This window comes from Anastrepha obliqua, chromosome 1 (assembly GCF_027943255.1).
Source record: "Anastrepha obliqua isolate idAnaObli1 chromosome 1, idAnaObli1_1.0, whole genome shotgun sequence".
In the NCBI taxonomy this organism is placed as follows: Eukaryota; Metazoa; Arthropoda; class Insecta; order Diptera; family Tephritidae; genus Anastrepha; species Anastrepha obliqua.
Window position 1 is genome coordinate 76,438,373 of NC_072892.1, and position 9,400 is coordinate 76,447,772.

Below are 9,400 nucleotides of genomic sequence, written 5' to 3' on the forward strand. Positions count from 1 at the left end.
GCTGTGTTGAGCTTGTTGACAAACGAACTGCTCAGCTACGTTCAGTTTGTCCGCAGAAAGAACGTATTCCGACGAAAGAAGTCCGTCAATGATAGAGAAGTCTATCAAAGTCGGTTTACTGGTTATTAATATATCAACCTAAAGACTTCTCGGCGACAGGTATTCATTCAGAGCAACTTATTTCGGACCAGCAAACCATCGGAAAGAAGAGCTAAAGTCGTACGTAAACTTGAGCAAGTCCCCTCGTGAGCAAAATTTCCATTAATAGGTATCCATCTCCAATTATGTGGTAGAGTAACATCTAGTATATCGGTACCCCTGTGCGCTACGAACGGAATATAGCAACAGTGCATGCTATTTATCTATCTTATTACTGTTAAAGAATCAATCTAAAGTACACAGTGGTCGGCAAGGAAGGAATAATTGCTGAGAACTGTTGACATTAAGCGGGTTCCCAGTACCGCGTGTTGCAATTTCAGCCGAGGCGCACAACCGCCGGGCATGGCAGCAACAAGGATGACGACTGCATCACTATAGGTACATTGAAGTCTTCAGTATGGTACGACTACGAAGGCTTCCTCAAGTACCTACTCAGCAACTCCCTTTTTGTTGGCGGATGGACACCTTCATCAACAGTCCCATCAACGCCGTGGAACTTCAGATTATAAGCGAATACGTGGGTTGACGGTTGTCTTGCACTGAAAAGTAATTCATTGTAACTACCGCCGAGATCCTGGACGACTTGTGACGAATTCGATTTATGAAGCTCAAATTCGACATTTTCATCGACGTAATGATGGTCAGTGATAACTGTGATAGCGCGGAGATCATATTCTTTATGGTCCAATGCATTAACATTTTATAACGAAATGGGTTGTGTTACAGCATTGCCTGAATAAGAAAGCTGTGATTGCCACAATACAATTGCTAATGGAATGTTCTTCATCTGACAGCGATGATGAAATAGAACAAATTATTAGGGAAAAAATAAAATCATGTGATACTAAGCTCGTTATTTTTAATTTTATTTGCTTTATTTTGGAAAACCCCATTTCTCGAGTTACGGGAGCAACACAGTTTAAAGGCACATCTGCTAAGAGAAGCAGCTTATGGGAAAGTTGAAGGGATTTTAAAAATTTTTGCAGAATGACCATAGACAAATTTGACCATAGAATATGGCAGCCGGTTCTACGTTAGCGGAATGACTCGGGTTTTTCCTGACCAAGGATTGCCGCCCCAGTAAACTAGCCCTGTCTAGTGCACCGTTTATCATCCCCCTTCTATCGTCACAGGAGCAATTCCATACAGCAATCTTGTCTCAAATACTTCTCCTTGGGGCTGGCATTGAATCCACCCCTGCCACCGGTGGTACGCGCCGCCCCATAAAGCAGACTTGTGCGGGCCACCGGTGGTACACGCCGGCGTGAACGTGTTAATATATAAAAAAGAATATATATCATATATAATATATGCATGATATAGTGAAAATTTGGAATAAAAAATCGCGCGATTTTTATATGTAAATATATATCATATATTCATATTGTAAATCGCGCCATTTTTTATTCCAAATTTTCGCCTGCGGCGCTATTTTTGTTTTAATAAAATATATATATATAGCCGCCGTAGCCGAATGGGTTTGTGCGTGATTACCATTCGGAATTCACAGAAAGAACTAAGGTTCGAATCACGGTGAAACACCAAATATTATATAAGAAAAACATTTTTCTAATAGCGGTTGCCCCTCCGCAGGCAATGGCAAATCTCCGAGTGTATTTCTGCCATGAAAAAGCTCCTAATAAAAATATCTGCCGTTCGGAGTCGGCTTGAAGCTGTAGGTCACTCCATTTGTGGAACAACATCAAGACGCACACCACATATAGGAGGAGGAGCTTCGCGCCAATTATATATATATACGTCTATATATATACACTGGAAAATTTTGTATTTTTATTCATTTATTATCTTCTAAAATTGTTTATTTTTAAAATGTCTGGCAGCACTTCTGCTTGTTGAAATAACCAAAATAGGAGTATTCTTGGTCAATTTTACAAATGAAATCAAATAACTTAAAAACTATAACCCTTCCTCAAGTGAGGTTTTCACTTTAGAAAGTAGAATAACCCCTCTACCCCCCTTATAACCCTTTTTTTTAAACTCATGGGGTATTACATGGAAATTTCCTCCTTTATTTCACCTTTCATTTGTTTAGAGCGTGATTCCACACGAAAAATTTGTATTCCATATGCTATTGACTTAACTACTTATTTTATACTGGCGGCACCAAATCGAATTTCGCGCTCAAATTGTTCAGCCTTTAAAGTTCCATCTATGCTTTCGCAGTTTTTGTTAAAAACACTGTAAGCGCTAATTTCATTCCGCTTTTTTGGTGCAGTCCTTGTGTTAAAGTAGATTCCAATTAACGCTGAGAGCATTAGATACACTATTCCAAATTGTAGTTTTATGGCAATTACATAAAGAGTTATCCAAAACGATGTAAACACTACCCTTAAAGTATATTTGAGAAGATTATTGTCCACATTCTCATCCTGGATAATATTCTCATCAGTTTCCTCATCTGAGCTGAGGGTCAATGAATAGCCAACCTTTTCAACAAATTCACCAACACGAGTTGTTTGTATTTTCTTTTCGATCACATCACCACAAGCTTCCTATTTGTATTATAATGTTATATCGGATTGATAGCCATTGAGTACAAATAAAAAACAATACCCACAGGTGCACTTTCCCTTTTCTCCTCTTTACCCTCCGCACTAACCCGTAACGGCCAAAAACAATGTAGTTTTTTCTTAAACTGCGCAAATTTCTCCTCCCTTTGTTTTTTAACACGATATTCCTGCAGCCTAGCCTTTATATCCTCTTCCATTGAAAAACAATTATCCGATGTGGGTTTTGAAAACATATGTATATAAGGGCACGAATGACTATTCGATATGATACCAAATCGATACTTTTGCCTCGATTCGATAGCGATATTTTTTAGTACTAGATTATTCAGCTTCGTATTTGTACCTTAATATCGTATCGAAGCTTCGAGGAAAAATAAATATCTTATGGATCTGTCACAAGGTAACCGTAGAGATAACGTATTTGACTAACGTGTTGTGTAAAACGCACCGAGGTGCCACAATTCAAGTATTGCGGCAATTAAATAAACAACAAAAAACTTAAATTTTCTTAACGAGAAAGCAAATATTATATTTCGTTGTGTAAGTAAATCACACACAGTTTTCGGTTTAATATTATTATTTCCATTCCTACGCAAGACCAGCCGTTAATGACGAGCGAGTTAATATAATTGATTGCCGCTTTTTATTGTTTCTTATGTTATTGCCTGCGATGCGTTTATATTATAATTTAGTTTTAGTTGTTGTTGTTGTTGCAGCAGCATACTTACGTACGGGGAATGCTGCTGGAGTGACAGTCCTTAGCCGGGCATAAATCTGGGTCGTTTCGGTAACGTAGGATCGACTGTCGTGGAACAGTAGTTGTCGTTGCTGCATACTGTTGAGGTGTATTAACTGTTGTTAACCAGAAGAGATACGTCCACGAATTCCTAAAGAACTTTGCTTAATATTGCAATGTTAACGTTCCTGTTGCGCGTATTTTTCAAGCGCGGCAGTCGTATTGTATTAAATTAAAAGCAAATTACTAACACCGTGCGCTTTAAAACTTTTTGTTCTTATTTTTTACGACTACTCCGATTTACACCAAGTGACACATATTTATAGCTGGTCAGAGTGGCCTGATATTACAGTTAATAAATAGCAATAGAGAATGAATGATATTTACTGAAATAAGAGAATGAATCATATTTACTGTTCGGCTGTACTTATCGTCGGTAATGCTGAAAACTGAACGCCGCACGCAGTCCCTTACCGCAGCCCCTAACGACACAATGTTGCCATTGATATTTTTGCTTACACACTTTTTCACACATCCGCGTTATCAGTTACAATTTTTCATTATTTAATAAACCAAAGCCAAAAACCAACAAATGCAAATAGTTCATTTATCTATAATTAACATTATTCAACATTATTTCAATAAAAATTATAATTTTTCTCAGTTTATTTTGTAAATGATTTCGAAATGTGCTGCTTGGCAACACTGTGTGGTGAGAGAGCAATCAGCTGACAGGGTTTTACGGGAATTTTCAAATTTCGCGAAATAAAATCTAGGATACTACGATACGGTAGGAAGGAATTTTTCATTTACACAGGGTTCACATTAGTTTGATCGTAACAACTGACATCGTTTACGGTGTTCACTGTTTTCAGCATAACACTCCCTCGCCAGTAAACAAGTCTGACAACACAAGTTTACTTAACTCAGTACCGACATCTAACACCGCCACTTTTGCAATCGGTGGATGAAGAATGCCTGATTAGGGTTTTACCATCGCGCTCCGAACTTGGCCATCCTTCGCTTTTACCACATCTATGATTTTGCTCTGGCCAGCAATTCCTCGGCAGGTCTTGGTCTGCAATTCGCCAACGCTTACTGGGCGTTGTTTTGTGAACCACTTGATACATCTAGAGATGACCGGTATATATTCCTTCACCCATCGATGCCAAAAGCGATCAGCGAATTGTTGGGCCAATTGCCAACGTTGCCGCAGATTAACGATGTCGCTGCATATTGGCTTGTGGCCATCCGATGACCCAATCAGCAAGTGATGGGAGTAAGGCCTCGTCTTCACCATTTTCCAAAGAAACAAATGTAAGCGGATGCGCGTTCAGGATAAATTCTACTTCATTCAATGCACTTCGCAAGCTTTCATCGCTGAAACTTGTTGAAGGTATTATCTCATAAAGCACAGTCTTCACTGATCTCACAAGCCTTTCCCATGCACCACTCATATAGGAAGCGCTTGGTGAATTAAATCTCCATTTTACTCAGTCGAAAGATGAGACGATACCATTCAAGTCGATATTTTTCAGACAAATTATTTTTTCAGATGTCTTGAAATTGGTGCCGTTGTCCGAGAATATCTCCCTGGGATACCCGCGTCGTAATATAAAGTTGCGTATCGCCATGATAAAGGAACTAGTATTTAAGCTGTGGTCAACTTCGATGTGTATAGCGCAAAGCGTTAGACATGTATATAGAACGCCCCATCTCTTTTCTCGCCTTCTTCCCACGATGACAAGCAATGGGCCAAAATAGTCGATACCTACATACGTGAAGGGTCTCTCGAAAGCGGCAATCCTTGCAGCTGGCAGCGCTGCCATTTATGGCGGCTGAGGAATGGAGCTATCGTTTTTACATTTTTTACTCTCTGCACACACTCTTTTATACAAGACCTTCAGTCAATTTATAATTTTTATATACCACGAATTTGATTGATTACAGACTCGTGCATCTGGTGATGGAAATTTTCGTGAGTCCAACGCACTATTAAAAAGGTGACATGATGAGAATGAGGGATCACTATAACATCTTCATGGTTGTTTAAGACTTTCCCATCTTATTATGCCACCTGTGTCTAAGTAAACGGTTAAAGTAAAGAGTTTGCTAGATTTTTCAATCATCTTACCACGTTTGAAGAAGACATTGAGCTTTTTGAATCATGTCAAAGTCGATGGATGTTTTCCGTTGCCTTGCTAGCTCAACTGAGAGTGATCGGTTGACGTATAATAAAAATGTAGCCACAGCTCGATACGAACGTTTTCAGCCGGAAAAGTGCTCCACGTTCAGCACCAGGTTGTTCATATGTTACTATTTCGTATGTAGAACATAATGTTTAAATTCCGAATCTTCACACTCCTCTAAGTTTGACTCTTCGCACTGCGGCCAAACTTCTGCGCTCGACCTTAAACAATTTGGGCCGGTTAACCACAATTGGTAGCAATGACGTGCAGTTGTTTTTGTAGCTAAATCAGCGGGATTACTTCTTGAAGGAACCCTTCGCCACTGGCTTACTCTTGATGCCTCTAGAATTTCGCCTATTCTATGCATCACGAATTGGTGGAAGTTTTTAGGGTGCATTCGCATCTATCTTAGCACCGTCTTTGAGTCTGTCTACCAATATTTCGTTTTTATGTTTATACATACGTTGCGTATTGCTTACCATGTTCGCCAGCCTCGCACCTATTACCGCCGCCTGCAACTCTAATCTGGGTATCGATAATGGCTTTAGCGGGGCGACTTTGGATTTTCCAGCTACTAGACTAACCATGACGTCATTTCCCTTTGATATACGCAAGTAGCAAACGGCTGCATACGCGCCCCGGCATCAGCAAAGGTGTGAAGTTGAACATAGTGAATAACATCGAGGTATTTCGGCAGCTGTTATTTATGGCATAATGGACTTCCACTGATTCCATTTGTCTAAAAGATTTTCCTGAGCGGGTCGTCCCAAGCGATACCAGATCGCCATACATCTTGCAGCAAGATCTTTAACACTAGTACTTAAGTCTCGCAAATCTACAAATACATTTCAAATTATCGCTTAAAGGGTCCCAAAACATGCCAAGGACTTTCGTGGTTGAACCCCATTCTTTGACGGATTGAACTAACACAGGATTTTCTTGGGCTGATCCACGACGAATTTGTAATTTGAAGGCCAGCCACGTATATTGAAGCCAAATTCGTATCATTCTCATAGAATTTAAAAAATCGGCGTAGAGGTTAGCTGCTTCATTGAGGTATTTATTTATGAAACTCCAAAGAGATTAGTTTTTATATTGGCTTCACAATTTAAAAAGAAGCTAAGACTTAACTAGGCAGTTAGCTTTTTTAGAATATTCTTTAAACTTTTAAAAATGAATGGATTCTTTGGTTTGAGGGCGTCTATTTATCATTACGACGAATCATAAGGGTCTGATCTATTATATCGCGCAGAGAACAGGCAAAGCTTCCCCACACCAGTTAACTCAACTCAACAACATATCCTAACTTACCACGGAGATCGTCTGTCTTAAAGGAGTAGTATGCCAACCTAAAGATGATATATAATATTATAAGGTTGGCCATCCGAGTACATCGCTACCCAACGAGCAACTGCAACTGCAACAACTGCCGACTAAAATTCCATCGCAATCGGATGAATTATTCAAGAATTTAAGGCTAAAAACAGAAAAACAACAACCTTTAATATTTATATACATATACGAAAATATAATTATGTTCCAAAATTCGTAAGACTGGTTTTCCTTAAATACAAATTTGAACAATTTTCATTACATTTTCAATTATATTTAGTTGCACTTGTCGAAAGTAATATCTACTTTTTAAACCGCTCTGAATTTGCCAAATCGTCCTTAACACCTTGCGACTTTCTTCTTTGGGGACACGTGATAGAGAAGTTCTACCCCAACAGCCCAGGGTCGATTCAAGACCTCAAAAAGGATATAGGGCAGCCACCTTGCATTTCGGTTATGGAAAATTTCATGAAAGGAATATTGTCCTTAAGCGAGGCCGTGGTGGTCATTTGCCTGGTGTTATTTTCCATTATTAACGGCATACCTTCCTCTTTATAATCAAATAAACATCCTATCATTTATATTACAAAATAGCAAAATAACACCTCTTATTGGAAAACCCTTTACAAATTTTCGTTTTTTCTCGTTTTTGTTTTTTTTTTTGTTTTTCAAACATTACATTTTCTAGAAAATAGTTCATAGAAATTTGCTAAATAGTATAAACACATTACTTCACGATAAAATTTTTCTTGTCTGCAAATGTTTTCCCAAAGCCATCTTCATAAATATTTTGAAAGCGGCAGTACTTCCTTTGCGAGTTGTCGCAAGCAAAATTAGAAGAAGATTCAATTCGGTCACAACGACAATTCGTAGCCAGAAGTCGTACTGTCGTCAAAATATAATAATTGGGTAAGACTCCGTCAGAAAATATGAGATTTGCAAGTGGTCTTTCGATTTCTTTGAAACTTTGGGAAATATTAGTTCTAGGTAAGATACATTCGAGCCTAAAAGGATTTTGAAAAATTTTCAAAATTGAGTCATCTACGCCATGTTGAAAATCAAGACCGTGTTTTTTTCAAAAATCAATATTTCTTGAACCGTTGAATGGATTTCAATGCAATTTACAGACAATATAGAAACAAATAAGTAGTTTCTCGAGATATTGCGATTTTAGTGGAAGCGCGCACGCACGGTTCGCGCTGCGTTATATGTTCCTGTATGAAGTGACTGGAGCAGACTGCTGCAGGTCTGTGCGCGTTTTTCTACTCCCGCTGCGTAACCGCGAACTTCAAGGTGCGCGCTTCCACTAAAATCGCAATATCTCGAGAACTATTATAGACACCATAAATTTTTTTTTTTCAAAATAAAGGTTAAATCATAAGGAATCGTTACGTGTGTAACAGAAAATCTAAAAAACTGGCCAAATCAACTAAAAATTGATTAAAAAAATTTTTTTGACTTTTTTTTGGTAAAAATTTCGAAATTTTTTTTTTAACATAATACTAATTTAAACTACTTATTTGTTTCTATATTGTCTGTAAATTGCATTGAAATCCATCCAACGGTTCAAGAAATATTGATTTTTGAAAAAAACACGGTCTTGATTTTCAACATGGCGTAGATGACTCAATTTTGAAAATTTTTCAAAATCCTTTTAGGCTCGAATGTATCTTACCTAGAACTAATATTTCCCAAAGTTTCAAAGAAATCGAAAGACCACTTGCAAATCTCATATTTTCTGACGGAGTCTTACCCAATTGCGTTCATAAAAACGTGTGTATTTTAATATTTGACATTGCTGTCTGTAGTCTACCGTCGTCAAAGTGTTTATGATATAAGATTACATGTACATATGTACTATATATGGAAGTGTCAAAATATGCATCGTTTTTTTTTAAGTAATTCTATTTATGTAAATTTCTTAGCACTGTTACTTATTAATATTATCACTACAATTGCTTAAAATTTTAAGCCCTTTTTAGTTGAATTTTATGGTATACACGAAATCTTTTTTCTTATTTTTTTTTTATGAAAACCGATGCATTTAAGATTTTACGAATAGAACGTTAATATTCGCGCATAAGCTGTTCATGGGAATTGTGGTGTGAATTCTGTTACCAATCTTAAAAAAAATCAGTTTACGTTCTCAGCCGAAAAATTAGAAAGCCTTGTGTCATTTGATCTTTGCCTATGATACGAGAATGTGTATACATATTATCCCCAACAATTTTTAGTGTTCCAAAATATTATTTGTTGGGGTGGGATACCTGCGTATTAAACATATAATATAACATATAAAATATATAAAACGAAAACATCAACTTAGTATTATATTTGTATTTGAACATTTTAAGATAAACATTCCATCCTTATTTATTTATTTCACATACTCAAATTTCAAATTTAATATTTTTTTTTTTAAGTTTTGTAAATTTCACCAAATAAAACATTTA